The 16,833-nt window shown below is 39.4% G+C and overlaps 1 pseudogene; it reads right to left on the bottom strand.

The window, feature by feature from the left end:
* Nucleotides 1-16,255: 16,255 nt before the first annotated feature.
* Nucleotides 16,256-16,392, bottom strand: LOC102267531 (thymosin beta-4-like; annotated as a pseudogene).
* Nucleotides 16,393-16,833: the final 441 nt, after the last annotated feature.

Below are 16,833 nucleotides of genomic sequence, written 5' to 3'. Positions count from 1 at the left end.
CCCAGGTCTTCTGCATCGCAGGCAGATGCTTTAACCTCTGAGCCACTAGGGAAACCCACAAGGAGCTGCAAAGAGTCAGACACAACTCAGTGACTGAACAATAACTAAATTTAGCATCTGATGTAGTTAACATGTATTTGTGAACATTTTATTAAATATTTTTGCATTTTGATATTGTCACTTTCTCAGTATATTTGGAAGCCAATAATATATTCAGTTCAGTTCAGTTTAGTCGCTCAGTCATGTCCGACTCTTTGCAACCCCATGAATCACAGCACGCCAGGCCTTCTGTAGGTTTCAAAACTCAACAAGCTTGAAGTCTTTAAGTACTTTTGGTTTTAGTGTCCTTTGAGCAAAGCGGCCCTCTAGCTGCCTGTTCTCCTGCCCTCAATGGGTAGGAGTTTAAGTGCTATTTATCTCAGGAAGGTCATATCTGCCCTGAACTCCTCACTTAGGATATTCTATAAACAGTCAGAGGCATGAGCCTGACCTTTTTTTTTTTTAATTAATTTTCATTGGAGTATAGTTGATATACAATGTTGTGTGTTTCTGCTATAGAACAAAGTGAATCAGCTATACATATACATATAACAACAGTATTTTTTTTCTTATTCTATTCCCACATGGGGTCACAAAGACACAACTGAGTGACTGAACTGAACTGAACTGATTCCCATATAAGTCATTACAGAGTACTGAATAGAGTTCCCTGTGCTATACACTAGGTCCTTATTAGTTATCTATTTATATATGTGCTGTGCTTAGTCACTCAGTCGTGTCTGACTCTTTTCAACCCTCTGGACTGTAGCCAGTCAGGCTCCTCTGTCCATAGGGATTCTCCAGGCAAGAATACTAGAGTGGGTTGCCATGCCCTCCTCTAGGGGATCTTCCCAACCCAGGGACCAAATCCAGGTCTTCCACATTGCAGGAGGATTCTTTACCATATGAGCCACCATATATGTTATATATAGAAATGTGTATGTGTCAGTCCCAACCTCCCAGTTTATTCCTCTCCCTTCCTTTCCTCCTTGGTAATCATAAGTTCATTTTCTACATCTACGACTCTATTTTTGTTTTGTGAACTGGTTCGTTTGTACCATTTTCTAAGATTCTTACTTAAGTAATATTGTATGATATTTGTCTTCCTCTGCCTGACTTTTGTACTGTTGCTTTGGAGCTTGACAAAGAACGAGATGAAGAATCCAAAGAGATGCCATTCAATTTCTTTGAAAATTGTAGTCTGGACTAAGAAAAAGACAATAAATAAAAAGCAAGATCCAACCAAGATATGAAGGAAGTTGCTATAAACTTTCAGGCTGGTCACTAATTGATCCAAATTAAATTTGAAAATTTAGGAGATAGGATAAACTAGAATAATGGAATCCTAATTGAAAAAGATGAATCTGGAATCCCACGTTATAAAAAACATAAAAAGGAGTTCAGTGTGTCCTCAGTGGCCCAGTCACCTTGAAGGTGTTCAGTTATTATTCCAGCATAATAAACTATCCTAAGATTTACTGGCTTTAAAAAAAAAGCTTGTTATTTTTATATTTCACAATTGTGTAGGTCAGGAATTCAGATGGTTTCCACATGGATGCTTTGATTCAGAAGCACAGTATCTGGGGCTCCAGCTGGAATGTTATTAATGGACATGGACTGGACAGCTGGAGCTGGCCAGACATCTCTCTATCCACATACAGCATATGAGTGTGACTTGTTTGGGTTTTCCTGTGGCATGGTGAACTCAGGGTCATCAAACTTTTTACATCGCAGCTGGCTTCCTGCAGAGTGAATGTTCATAGAGGAGAGGAACAACACTTCATTTCCATCATACTCTATTGCTTACCACCAAGGAACAGATTCTGAGAGGAGGGGCTACACAAGGCTGTGGATTCCAAGAGGCATGGTTCATTTAAGGAGGCCACATCTGTGAAGACAGTCTATCATACTAGGGCTTCTTATCTTGACTGAAAGTTTATGGTTGGTAAATATCTCAGGTTCTGATGACGTCAACTCTAATTTACCTGAAATAGAAAAACTTCTGGGAAGACTTAGAATTGAGTATACAGAGATTTTTTAAAAAATCAAATATTCAGTAATAATTTGGGGCTAAATTTAGAAATAATTTATATATTGGGAGGATTTATCATATTTGTGTGTCTGACAGGTTAGCTTTGTGATTCTACACAATTTAAATTTTACACAATTTAAAATGTGTAATTAATTTATTTTGGGTTTGAGTTTTTGGGTGAAAGGAAGTCTAGAACCAGTTTTTAAACAATATTTCAATGTTTAAAGGAATTTGGAATTCACTATATTTTTTTAAATTATTTAGATTTAGGAAAGAAGCTAGATAAAAGAGATTTTGCTTTCTAAGTTAGGCATTCCAAGTGCTTTAAAAGAAATCAATATATTACATTGTTTGTAAAACTGTAATTAAGTTGTAAATAGGGCTGCTTATTTAGGGTATTTTGTTCAACACAAATTGATTAAATGGTCATCAAAAGCTTCTTTAAAGCGATTGTTAAAATCACTGTATTTATATATAGAATAATGAAAATGAGTTTCAAGCATGTGTTCAACTAGGAATAAAGGGAACTAGGATTTCTAAATTTTTACATAAATAAATTAAAATGTGGTTTTATTTGAGTGGCCACAAACAGTCTTTGATTTTCAGGGAAAAAATCCATGCCCAGGAAGCACACAAATTGATACTTTGATTCCAGGAGTGCCTCAGAATTATTAACTCTAGTGCTAAATCCCTGTTAATCTATGAAATATTAAAGTATCAGCCTTTTATTTAACACTTTGAGTAAGGAAGCAGCTTCAGAGGCAATCAGAAAATATATTTGAGAGCCTGCACATTCCCACAGATCCAGTATGGGGGTGCCTGAGCTTATAAGATTGAGGAAGGGGGCTCATTTTTAAAAATAATATAAACACCAAATATAGAATAAGTGATGAAAATAGATATAAACAGAATGAAAAAAATCATAATAAACTGCAGATTTTTAGAGTATTACAAAATCCAGATACTTCCCTAGTGGTCCAGTGGTTAAGAACCTGCCTTTAAAGCAAGGGACTCAGGTTTGATTCCCAGTTAGGGAACTAAGATCCCGCATGCCCTGTGGCAACTAAGCTCAAGTTAAAACTACAGAGCTCACGTGCTCTGGAGCCTGTGGGCTACAACCAGGGAGAAGCCCTTGCAACACGAAGAAGATTCCACATGTTGCAGCAAAGACCTGATGCAACCAAATAAATATTTTTTAAAAATTACAAAATCCAAAGAAATAATACAATTTAATCAACTAACTGCCTGATCCATTCTATAATATCTTTTTTTCTACCTTTTTAAGTATTCATGGCTACATACTCTGATTGCCTATTCATACCACAGTGATTTTATAATACAGGAAAGAAAACAGAAAAAGTGTCAACTACACATTAGCACTTGCCATTGTCAGTTGCCATCTACTTCTGCAAGGATTAAATCACATGCTGCTGCAACTGCTGACTTTCAACACCCCCTGAAAGGAGTTCAGGGTGGAGATCAGAAATGAGGCACTCTGTGCTCTGGGAGAAACTGGCAGAACAGGTCTTCAGGTAGTTAGATATTTTTAGAAGCCAATTTTATGAGCCCAAATCTTGTATCTCTTCATATCTAGAAAAGCACTAAAATCCTCCATGATGATGACTGCTCCTTGTGACTAGCAGAAAACTTGTGCAAAAAATATGAACTTGATTATATGTACTCCCTGTTCACCAAAATCACATATATGCTTCCTCCTTACCTCTTTGGAGCAGTTTCTCAGAGCTATCCGAGGTGCTGTCTCCCAGATTATGGTCCTCATTTTACCCCAAATAAAATTTGACTCCCAATTCTTACATTGTGTATTTAGGTTAACAAAAGATTATACATTCTTTCCTCTGGTAAGAGTAAACTGCTCTTCACTACTGAGTATTATAAAATTTTCATTCAGCTTCATGATTTTTACTGATTTGTGTTTTTAAAGCTTTTGTCAAATTTGAGTAATCCTCTAACAATTCTGTTTCATGTGTAAACTTTAAGAGTTGGAGCACCTTTCCATAGGCTAGCTCCTGGATCCATACATTTTAAGCTTTTTCTGCCTTTACCTACAACCTCTTAAGTTAGATCATAGATATGTTCACCTCAGTACAATCTTTAATCTTCATTTTTAGTGAAGAGCAAATGCTGGATGGTTGGCACTGTGAGTGGTAGGGGTTTTCCTGGAAGCCATGATTATGCCATAATAGGCAGCAATAGCTAGACTATAATGGAATGAACCATGTAATGTGTACTCCGTTAAGCTAAAATTAAGTGTATTGCTAACTCAGCTTCCACTCAGCAAGATCTTAATAATATGTGATCTCTCCAATACTACTATGACAGAGAAGTCAGAGTATAAAAGAAAGTGGTCCTAATCAGATGGAATAAATATCGTACTTTTGAAAATTTACAAAAATGTATAATCATGTGATCATATAGCATACAAACATTTCTGTTGAAGTTTTTAAGAATAATTTGGGTTTGATTATATATGCAAAATATAATAACTGTAAATCATTTGAAAATTACTTAAAGATATTTTCTAAAAAAGCAGAGAAGGAAGTAGCAACTAACACCAGTATTCTTGCCTGGAAAATTTCATGAGCGGAGGAGCCTGGCAGGCTACTGTCCACGGGGTTGCAAAGAGTTGGCCATGACTGAGTAACTGAGCACATAAAGAAAAAAATAGAAGCCACTCATCATTTTCTGACCAAGACATAATTGTTGTGAATATCTTTGAATGTTCCTTGTGACATTTTGAAAAACATAGCTGTAGTTTAAGCTGCAACAGTTTAATAAGGCCATTGAAATAACTGCTTTGGCCACTTGGACCTTTTCAAACCCTGACTAGAATTGTATACATTGTATAAATATGGCTTCTCCTAAATCCAAAAGCACAATGTAAACAAAATACCACGTCAGGTATGCAAAATCCTCTATCCTGCCTCTGACAACAGCGCACTCCTCATTCTACCCTTGAGCCTCAGCTTAATCACCCAGAGTGCTCTTTATTCTCTCTTAGCTTTTTATTTAGTATCATTTTAGACTTACAGAAAAGTTGCAAAAACAGTACAGAAAGTTTCCAAAACTCTTCACCAGTTTTCCCTAAATGTTAACATCTTCTCTAACTGTAGTACTTTTATCAAAACCCGGAAATTAACATTGATATGATGCTATTAGCTAAGCTACAAGACTTTGCATTTCACTAGTTTTCCCACAAATATTCTTTTCCTGGTCTGGGAATCAACCCAGGATTCTACATTATATCTAATTGCCACGTCTGTACCACCTCTTTTATGACAATTCCTTTGTCTTTGCTTGTCTTTTATGACTCTGGTACTTTCAGCATACTGGCCAGTTAGTTTATAGAACAACTTCTATTTGGATTTGTCTAATGTGTTCTCCTTATTTGACTGAATTTAGGCTTGATCCCTGGTGGCTCAGGTGGAAAAGTATCTGCCTGCAATGTGGGAGACCCAGCTTTGACCCCTGGGTCAAAGATTGGGAAGATCCCCTGGAGAAGGGAATGGCTACCCATTCCAGTATTCTTGCCTGGAGAATTTCATGGACAGAGGAGCCTGGAAGGCTACAGTCCATAGGACTGCAAAGAGTCAGACAGGACTGAGCAACTAACACTTTCACTTTCAGGTACATTTGGCAAGAAAACTACAGAAGTGATGTGCTTTTCTCAATACATCATATTAGGAGATACGTGATGTCTATATATTTTTAAATTTTTTCATTTAAAACTTATTTATTCATTTTTCACTCCACTGGGTCTTCTTTGTTTTGCGCAGGCTTCTCATTGCCCTGGTTTCCCTTGTTGCAGAGTACAGGCTCTAGGACACAGGCTTCAGTAATAGCAGCTCACAGGCCCTAGAGCATGGGCTCAGTAGTGGTGGCACATGGGGCTTACTTGCCCAGCAGAATATGGAATCTTCCTGGGCTAGGGATCGAATCCATGTCCCTTGCATTGACAGGAGGATTCTTAACCTCTGGACCACCAGGGAAGTCCCTTAGGTAATTCAAAAAGATGGCATGTACTAAAAATCTGTGGCTTAAGACTGCACCCTTTCCAAGGCTGTTTCTGTCTTGTTGATTGTTTGTATTGATTTAATTGTAGATACTACAGATGGTCCTTATCTCTCATAAGATAAAAGTTTTTACAACCTGTATGTTTTGAGCATTATTCCCCAATTCCTTTGAGTACTCAAAAATTTTGATTATGTGATGGCTGATACGTACCATACCAGTCAGGATGCACTAGCTTATGTTATAATAACAGATGACTCCATCCAGGGCTGGGATTCATAATTCTGTTACAGGGAAGGGCTAATTTTGGTGAACACTAATACCAACTACAACTTATACAGTTGATCCTTGAACAACATGGGAATTAGGAGTGTCAACCCTCCTCATAGCCAAAAATCCACATATAATTTACAGTTGATCCTCCGTATCCACAGGTCCTTCACATATGCATACTCCACCAACCATGGATCACACAGCACTGTAGTAATTATTATTGAAAAAAAAAATCCCCCTATAAGTGAACCTTCACAGTTTAAACCCATGTTGTACAAGGATAACTGTGTGTGTGTATTTATATACACACATACATATAAGAGCTCTTGATGAAGGTGAAAGAGGAGAGTGAAAAAACTGGCTTAAAACTCAACATTCAGAAAACTAAGATCATGGCATCTGGTCTCATCACTTCATGGCAAATAGATGAGGAAACAATGGAAACAGTGACAGACTTTGCTATCTTGGGCTCCAAAATCACTGCAGATGGTGACTGCAGCTGTGAAATTAAAAGATGCTTGCTACTTGGATGAAAAGCTATGACAAACCTGGACAGCATATTAAAAAACAGAGACATTACTTAGCCAACAAAGGTCCATCTAGTCAAACCTATGGTTTTTCCAGTAGTCATGTATGGATGTGAGAGTTGGACTATAAAGAAGGGTGAATGCCGAAAAATTGTTGCTTTTGAACTGTGGTGCTGGAGAAGACTCTTGAGAGTCCCTTGGACAGCAAGGAGATCAAACCAGTCAATCCTAAAGGAAATCAGTCCTGAATATTCATTGGAAAGACTGATGCTGAAGCTGAAGCTCCAATACTTTGGCCACCTGATGAGAAGAGCCAACTCATTAGAAAAGACCCTGATGCTGGGAAAGATTGAAGGCAGGAGGAGAAGGGGATGACAGAGGGTGAGATGGTTGGATGGTATCACTGACTCAATGGACGTGACTTTGAGCAAGCTCTACAAGATGGTGAGGGACAGGGAAGCCTGGCATGCTGCAGTCCATGGGGTTGTGAAGAGTCAGACACAACTGAGCAACTGAACAATAACAACAACATATATATATACACATATACATATATTCACACATAAACACACACATATGTATACACACACACACACACACACATATATATAATTTGGCTTCCCTGGTGGCTCAGATGGTAAAGAATCTGCCTGCAATGCAGGATACTCAGATTTGATCCCTGGATTGGGAAGATCTCCTGGAGAAGGGAATGGCAGCACACTCCAATATTCTTGCCCAGGGAATTCATGATCAGAGAAGCCTGGTGGGCTATAGTCTGTGGGGTCACAAAGAGTCAGACACGACTGAGAGATTAACACTACTTTCAGATATATAACATACATAGTGATAGCTTACAGTGAACGATGTCAGATTTATGATCTCCAAAGAAGATTTAGCTTTGGGACCAGGGACCAGACTTGATCACTTAATAGCTTTTGTGTAACAGTTTCATTAAAGTGAAAAAGGTACAGAGAAAGCTTCTGACATAGACATCAGAAGGGGGCCAGAGAGTGTGCCACTCGCTAGTCTAAGCAAGGGAGTTATATACTTTTTAATTGGTTATTACAGTAAATCAAAAGAATGTCTCAAGGTTGTAAAGATCTTACCAGACCCACTCCCATAATATACATTCTAAGATAACAGGATTAGTCAGAAGGTTCTCAAGGAGAAACATGTCCTCAAGAAGGATACATTGTTGTTATATAATCCTTACTAAGACTAAGGAATGTAGAAAAAAATTTTTGTCTTTTCCTCCTCCTTGAGAATTCCAGACCCCTTATCTCCTCCTTGGGAGTCCCAGACCTCTTATCAACCTGCTTAGGAATTGACTGTCTCAATATGAATCATAGATGTATGTTATGAAGTATAAATAGAATCTATCACCCAAAGTAAGATCTATGTATTACCAATAACACTGACTTTACCTGTGTATGTATGCTGAATCCTCTCTCTGACATAACTTTATAGAATTTTATATTTATAATTTCTTTGCTTTTTAAAATCATGGTTAGCATCACATGTAAATATTTTCCTAATTTTTTAGTTTTGCCTGTTATCTATCATATTCATATTTTTACACTTACATCAATATACAAAATTTTTAAGTTGTTGCTTACTGATCTGGGCTCCAGACCAGTTAAAACAACTTATGTTTTAGTACTATGTTCACCAGTGTTTGTGGACTTAGAATATTTTGGGGGCTTCCCTGGCAGCTTAGTGGTAAAGAATCCACCTGCCAATGCCGGAGATGCAGGTTTGATCCCTGGGTCAGGAAGACCTCCTGGAGAATGAAACGGCAACCCACTCCAGTATCCTTGCTTGGGAAATCCCATGGACAGAGAAGCTTGCAGGGCTACATATTCAGACTTTTATATATACATCAACATGCACAATTTTTAAGCTATTGCTTACTGGTCTGGTCTCCAGACCAGTTAAAACAAGTTATGTTTTAGTACTATGTTCAACAGAGTTTGTGAAATTATTTGAATATTTTAGTTCATCCTGGGTTCAACGAAACAGAAAATTGGAAAAATAAAAGTGTTGATGCCAGTAATAAGAAGTCTGAGAAGAACTGAGACGGGAGCAGCTACCACTCGGTGGGATTCCAGCCAAGGATGCATGGCCCAAGTCTGGTCATGGGAAATGTTGGATGGACCCAAATTGAGGGTCAGCTTACAGAAGGAAAAGCCTGCACTTTTTAATACTCTCAAGGACTACAACAGCAGGACTGAGAACTGTTCCAGGTTGAAGGAAACTGATGCAACATGATGTGTGTGTGTGTGCTAAGTCCTTTAGTCGTGTCTGACTCTTTGTGACCCAATGGACAGTAGCCCACTAGGCTCCTCTGCCCGTGGGACTTCCCAGGCAAGAATACTGGTGAGGGCTGCCATTTCCTTCTCCAGGGGATCTTCCCGACCCAGGGATCAGACCCTGTGTCTCTTGTGTCTCCTGCATTGGCAGGTGGATTCTTTGCCACCAAGCCACCTGGGAAACCTTGGTGCAACATGATGCTATGGTACAAAGGAGTGTGTCCCTCTCAAATTCATATATTGAAATCCTAGCTCCCGGTGTTATGGTATTAGAAAGCAGGGCCTTTGGGAGGTGATTAGGTCATGAGATCAGTGCTGTTCTAAAAGAGGCCAGAAAGAGCTCCCTTACCCTTTCATCATGTAAGTAAAAAATAGCAGAATATGCCACCCCCAAATAAGCCTTTTGGCATAAGCGGATTATTTTGAGAAATTGCAGACACAAAAGAAGTTCTGGAAATAGATTTGAAATTATCCCTTTTCAATGGAAATCTAAATTTATAAAGGAAATTTACATTAGAAAGGGAGTTGTGTCAGGAACAGAGCTATTACAAGACATAACTGTTTCACCTGAGATACTTAGTTGCAGGGCAAACTTTTTGACCAAACATCTTCTCTTCTTGGGGCTTCCCAGGTGGCACTAGTGGTAAAGAAACCACCTGCCAAAGCAGGAGACAGAAGAGATGTGGGTTCCATCCCTGGGTTGGGAAGATCCCTGGAGGAGGGCATGGCAACCCACTCCAGTAGTCTTGCCTGGAGAATCCCATGGACAGAGGAGCCTGGTGGGCTACAGTCCATAGGGTTGCAAAGAGTCGGACATGACTCAAGCGACTTAGCATGCATGCATGCAGCTCATCATACTAGTCTGAGATTACAAGGGATCAGCAGAAAAGTGTATACCAATGACTGCTCCTGTAGAGTTCACATTTCTCAAGGAGCATACTTCAAGTAGTCAGCAAAACCAAAGATAATTCGCTGGTAGTCCAGTGGTTAAGACTCTGCACTTCCATTGCAGGCTTCCCTGGTGGCTCAGACGGTAAAGCATCTCCCTGCAATGCAGGAGACCCGGGTTCGATCGCTGGGTCGAGAAGATCCCCTGGAGAAGGAAATGGCAACCCACTCCAGTACTCTTGCCTGGAAAATCCCATGGACAGAAGAGCCTGATGGGTTACGGTCCATGGGGTCGCAGAGTCAGACACGACTGAGCGACTTCACTTTCACTTTCCCTTGCAGAGGACACAGGTTTGAGAACACAGGTCAGGGAACTAAGATTCCACATGGCACTCAGTGCAGCCAAAAAAATTTAAAAACATACAAACAAAAATCAAAAGCAATACATTAGGCCAAAGGAGTCCAGTGGTTTCAGCAAATTAGAGATTCCCAGTTTGAGAATCTTGTTAGTCCTTTCATCCTTGCCTGATGATTGAGGGTGACAGGGACAGTGATAATTCCAAGAAGTTTCCAACATTTTTGTTCAGGCTTGTGTGATTTTCCCAGGGAGTAGATGCTTCAGTCACTGAAGACTGTGGAAGGTATACCCCAAGGGGGAAATATTTTCTACAAGTTTCTCTGCCACTGTGAGGGCACCAGCTTTGCAGCAGAGGAAGTCTTCAGCCCATTCAGAAAATATAAATACAGTAACAAGTACATATTGATAAAACATATTAAGTAACAAATGAATGAAGTCCAGCTGCAGGTGTTCAAAGCATTCATAGGCACAAGGTCTCAGGCCTCTAGGAACAAAAATAGTCTCTTCAGGATAGTGGATGTGTCAGGTCAAACACTGGTGGCTAACTGCTTTTGTAACTTTATAGAAGTTTCCCCATGATGCTATTCATGATTTGAGTTATTTTGAATGATCCATGGACGGAGGAGCCTGGCAGGCTACAGTCCATAGGGTCGCAAAAGAGTTGTGGATAAAGAAATGCAAAAAAATATAAAATGAGGTTTGCCAGGAATCTGGGAAGAACCAAGCAGCCGTCTTGGGCTTCCCAATATCCAGACTGTTCATTGAGTTTACAACCATTGTTTTCCCATTTTAATTCCTCTGGTTCAGGAGCAGATGGCTGCCATGTTGCAAGGACATCAGGATGGCAAAAGTCTGGGAACCAGGGGTCATTTTTTTGCCAAAAGATAGTGGATTTCATTCACATGTGCCACAACTTTCAAGCTTCTGCTGCTGCCCTTGTTTATCAGGCATCTTCCTGGATAAGTCAGGTGCAGTCTTTTTATTGTGAGCCTCAGTTTTAATAACAGCAATTTCAGAAGGCAAAAGAATGGTGGTAAGGTCATTTGCTTGTTGTTCATTTTTTTAAATAGAGTACAGTGTTTATTTTATATTATGGCAGGTACACTAGAATTTCAAAAATTTAAAACATATAAAAAGTGATTAGAAACTAACACTTGTATCAACAGCTTATACAATGTCTAAGATTGTTTATTATACAGCAGGCAGTGCTAATGTCAACAGGGCACCATGGAAATTAGTCTAAAAAGTACCACTAGGCTTTATACAAGCAACCACATCTGTTGCTGCTTTAGAATTTGGAGATATAGTGCGCTTCTAATGCTAAGCAGTCCTTTAACATTTGTAACGTTATATACTGTTTTATAGTAATTATTAATAGGTTGGAAAATGTTTCAAAATAAAGTAGAAATGTATTCATGACATCACAGAAACGCACATCCTGTTTTGTTTTCAATAAGAACATAATCCCTACAGTTCAGAACTCCTAGGTGTATGCGATAATGTACACACAGATGGTTGGCATCAGAATAAACAAGAAAACACCTTTGTGTCCATGTGCATGTGTACATGCACGTGTGCTCAGTCATGTCCAGCTCTTTTCAACCCCGTGGAGCCTGCCAGGCTCCTCTGTCCATGGAATTTTCCAGGAGTATTGGATTGGGTTGCCACTTCCTACTCAGATGGGCCTAAAGTCTGCCACATCGTTCTTCTGTCTTGAGGCTGTCTGGAAGCTTCTGCATACTAATGGGCTCAGACAGTAAAAACTACTCCTTCAATGCAGGAGACCCAGGTTCAGTAGCAGGTTTGGGAAGATCCCCTGGAGAAGGAAATGGCTACCCACTCCAGTATTCTTGCCTGGAGAATTTCATGGACAGAGGAGCCTGGTGGGCTACAGTCCATGGGGTTGCAAAGAGTTGAACACGACTGAGAGCCTAAGCACACATACCAAGTAAAATAGGTTTCCCATTCTGTTTGACTTGAAAAAACTTGTTTTCAACTTCACTTCTTAAATAAACAATTTTATCTAAATTGGAATATTTCCATTTGTGGCCATTGCAATTCCAGGTGGTTTTTAGTAAGATTTTGCCATTTTTGTTGAAATCTATGGCTTCCAGAACTATAATTCTTAGACTTAAAATAAGTTGGTGTACCTAAATGTAGCAAATTTAACTCTGTAAAATTTAAGACAAACTAATACCTAAAAGGGATTTACTGCTGGATTGGAATCACACATTATTTTATTTTATTTTTTTAATATTTTTTATTTTTCATTGTGTCAAGTCTTACTTGCTCAGTGGCATGTGAGGTCTTAGTTCCCTGACCTACATCCCCTGCATTGGAAGACAGATTCTTAACCACTGGGCGGCCAGGGAAGTTCCTCACACAGTGTTTTAAAGTGCACCTCAATGCACAGAAGTTCTTTTGAGGTTTGTGGGTGACCTGTGTCAATTGAGAAATGAAGTATTTCCTGCCTTATTAGTAAACAAGGATGACACGGTCAGTAGCAATTCCAGCCCTCCAATTTCTGAGCCCTGAGGGGACCCAGGAAGGAGAACGATATCTGCCATTGGGCAGCCATTAGGCTGCAACTGCTCCCTAAGGTGAGCACTGAGAAACTCAGGATACTGGCCCCAGGTAGCTGAGATACATGTGATACAAATGATTTCAGCGAACCCGGACTCTTGCATCTTCCCATACATAGAAAAGCTCTAATTCCTTAACTTGAGATATCTGGTTTTCCTTAATTAACAATAATTTTTTGTTGTTCAGACTGCTTGCCCCTTGTTGCAAACTTCTATATAACCTGACTCCTCCCTCTGCCTCCTTGGAGCGGTTCTCTCAGAGTCACTTGAAATGCTATCTCCAGGGCTTGTCTACACAATCTAACCTATTCCATGACCAATTTATCTCAACATGAGAGCTTTGACGTAGGTGGCAAGTGCTCCAACAGCTCTTAAATGCTTTTTCCCAGCCCATTAGTTTTGTTTTTTTAATTTATTTTTATTTTATTTTATTTTTTTAATTTTATTTTATTTTTAAACTTTACATAATTGTATTAGTTTTGCCAAATATCAAAATGAATCTGCCACAGGTATACATGTGTTCCCCATCCTGAACCCTTCTCCCTCCTCCCTCCCCATACCATCCCTCTGGGTCGTCCCAGTGCACCAGCCCCAAGCATCCAGTATCGTGCATCGAACCTGGACTGGCAACTCGTTTCTTACATGATATTTTACATGTTTCAATGTCATTCTCCCAAATCTTCCCACCCTCTCCCTCTCCCACAGAGTCCATAAGACTGTTCTATACATCAGTGTCTCTTTTGCTGTCTCGCATAATCGGATTATTGTTACCATCTTTCTAAATTCCATATATATGTGTTAGTATACTGTATTGGTGTTTTTCCTTCTGGCTTACTTCACTCTGTATAATAGGCTCCAGTTTCATCCACCTCATTAGAACTGATTCAAATGTATTCTTTTTAATGGCTGAGTAATATTCCATTGTGTATATGTACCACAGCTTTCTTATCCATTCATCTGCTGATGGACATCTAGGTTGCTTCCATGTCCTGGCTATTATAAACAGTGCTCACGATGAACACTGGGGTACACGTGTCTCTTTCCCTTCTGGTTTCCTCAGTGTGTATGCCCAGCAGTGGGATTGCTGGATCATAAGGCAGTTCTATTTCCAGTTTTTAAGGAATCTCCACACTGTTCTCCATAGTGGCTGTACTAGTTTGCATTCCCACCAAGAGTGTAAGAGGGTTCCCTTTTCCACACCCTCTCCAGCATTTATTATTTGTAGACTTTTGGATCACAGCCATTCTGACTGGTGTGAAATGGTACCTCATAGTGGTTTTGATTTGCATTTCTCTGATAATGAGTGACGTTGAGCATCTTTTCATGTGTTTGTTAGCCATCTGTATGTCTTCTTTGGAGAAATGTCTATTTAGTTCTTTGGCCCATTTTTTGATTGGGTCATTTATTTTTCTGGAGTTGAGCTATAGGAGTTGCTTATATATTTTTGAGATTAGTTGTTTGTCAGTTGCTTCATTTGCTATTATTTTCTCCCATTCTGAAGGCTGTCTTTTCACCTTGCTAATAGTTTTCTTTGATGTGCAGAAGCTTTTAAGGTTAATTAGGTCCCATTTGTTTATTTTTGCTTTTATTTCCAATATTCTGGGAGGTGGGTCATAGGAGGATCCTGCTGTGATGTATGTCAGAGAGTGTTTTGCCTATGTTCTCCTCTAGGAGTTTTATAGTTTCTGGTCTTACGTTGAGATCTTTAATCCATTTTGAGTTTATTTTTGTGTATGGTGTTAGAAAGTGGTCTAGTTTCATTCTTTTACAAGTGGTTGACCAGATTTCCCAGCACCACTTGTTAAAGAGATTGTCTTTAATCCATTGTATATTCTTGCTTCCTTTGTCAAAGATAAGGTGTCCATATGTGCGTAGATTTATCTCTGGGCTTTCTATTTTGTTCCATTGATCAATATTTCTGTCTTTGTGCCAGTACCATACTGTCTTGATAACTGTGGCTTTGTAGTAGAGCCTGAAGTCAGGTAGGTTGATTCCTCCAGTTCCATTCTTCTTTCTCAAGATCGCTTTGGCTATTCGAGGTTTTTTGTATTTCCATACAAATTGTGAAATTATTTGTTCTCGCTCTGTGAAGAATACTGTTGGTAGCTTGATAGGGATTGCATTGAATCTATAAATTGCTTTGGGTAGTATACTCATTTTCACTATATTGATTCTTTCAATCCATGAACATGGTATATTTCTCCATCTATTAGTGTCCTCTTTGATTTCTTTCACCAGTGTTTTATAGTTTTCTATATATAGGTCTTTAGTTTCTTTAGGTAGATATATTCCTAAGTATTTTATTCTTTCCATTGCAATGGTGAATGGAATTGTTTCCTTAATTTCTCTTTCTGTTTTCTCATTATTAGTGTATAGGAATGCAAGGGATTTCTGTGTGTTGATTTTATATCCTGCAACTTTACTATAGTCATTGATTATTTCTAGTAATTTTCTGGTGGAGTCTTTAGGGTTTTCTATGTAGAGGATCATGTCATGTGCAAACAGTGAGAGTTTTACTTCTTCTTTTCCAATTTGGATTCCTTTTATTTCTTTTTCTGCTCTGAATGCTGTGGCCAAAACTTCCAAAACTATGTTGAATAGTAATGGTGAAAGTGCCAGCCCATTAGTTTTGCATTCTTCTGAGATGCCCATTAGCAACAGCTTTCTGAACACAGAACGGCTCAAGTCAGACCCAGGCCTTTTTTTCCCTGGTTTTAAATTTTTTTATTTGCATATTTTAAAAAGTGTACATTATAATAATTAAAATCCTTTGAACAAAACAGTGGCATTGTGATTACACTTGCATTTTACCAGGAATTCTCTGGCCATCCAGTGGTTAGGACTCCATGCTCTCACTGCCAAAAGTCTAGGTCCTATCCTCAGTCAAGGAACTGGGATGCCACATGCCCTGAGGCTAAAAAAAACAACCCTACATTTTATAGCTTTCAGGACACCTTGCACCAACTTGGTTTTTACTCTAGGTTTCACTGTTGTCCTATTCAGCTTTTTGTTTCACCAACAGCAAGACAGGCAGATGAGGGGCCTGGCCTGACTTTCATTGCCAGCAGTTCTTCATTTTTTGGTGTGAAAAGGGGCAGTGTTGTCACTTAAACTTGATCCAACCTCTTTGCATCAAATGAAGGAAAACAGCTATAAGAAGTCAAACAAGAAGGCAATGCTTGTGGAATGTACAGTTCATATTGGTGGCTCCTGCCTTGTTATGACTCTCTTGCTTGCTTCTTCTGTTCAAGCATTTCCTTTGCAGGCAGAGGATTTTTCTTTCTTGTGCTTCTCTCTTCTTCAGGTTTGACTTGTTGCATTTCTCAAGGTCAGCCATACCAAGTTTGTCGGACATGGTTTCAGAGGAAGCAGAGCAAGGCTTATGAGTGAGTGGAGTCTGGTTTGAGCAGTGGCTGCCCAGAGTCTTAGTCTGGTTATTGGACCCAGTCCAGCTCCAGCCAGCATTTCCCACTGTGGACTCTGGGGAGAGTCTGGGAAGAATGGGGAAAGCTTCCAAACAAATTGGGAATGGTGGCAAGTCAATTAGATCAGGATCCTGATGTAAAGACGGTGGAGCTCAGAACTGAGAGGAATTTATCCATGGCCCTTGGACATGGCAGGAAAGATCGAGAACTCTTAAGGGTTCAAGGGATGCCATGTCTGTGTTTCTTGTTACTGAAGCTGCTGGAAAGTCAAAGTGTTAGTCACTCAGTCATGTCCAACTCTTTGCAACCCCATGGACTGTAGCCCACCAGACTTCTCTGGCATGGGCTTCTGTTCCCTTCTCCAGGGAATC

Source organism: Bos mutus, chromosome 8 (genome assembly GCF_027580195.1).
Source record: "Bos mutus isolate GX-2022 chromosome 8, NWIPB_WYAK_1.1, whole genome shotgun sequence".
Lineage (NCBI taxonomy): Eukaryota > Metazoa > Chordata > Mammalia > Artiodactyla > Bovidae > Bos > Bos mutus.
The sequence above is the reverse complement of the archived record's forward strand: the minus strand, read 5'-3'. Positions and strand labels throughout refer to the sequence as shown.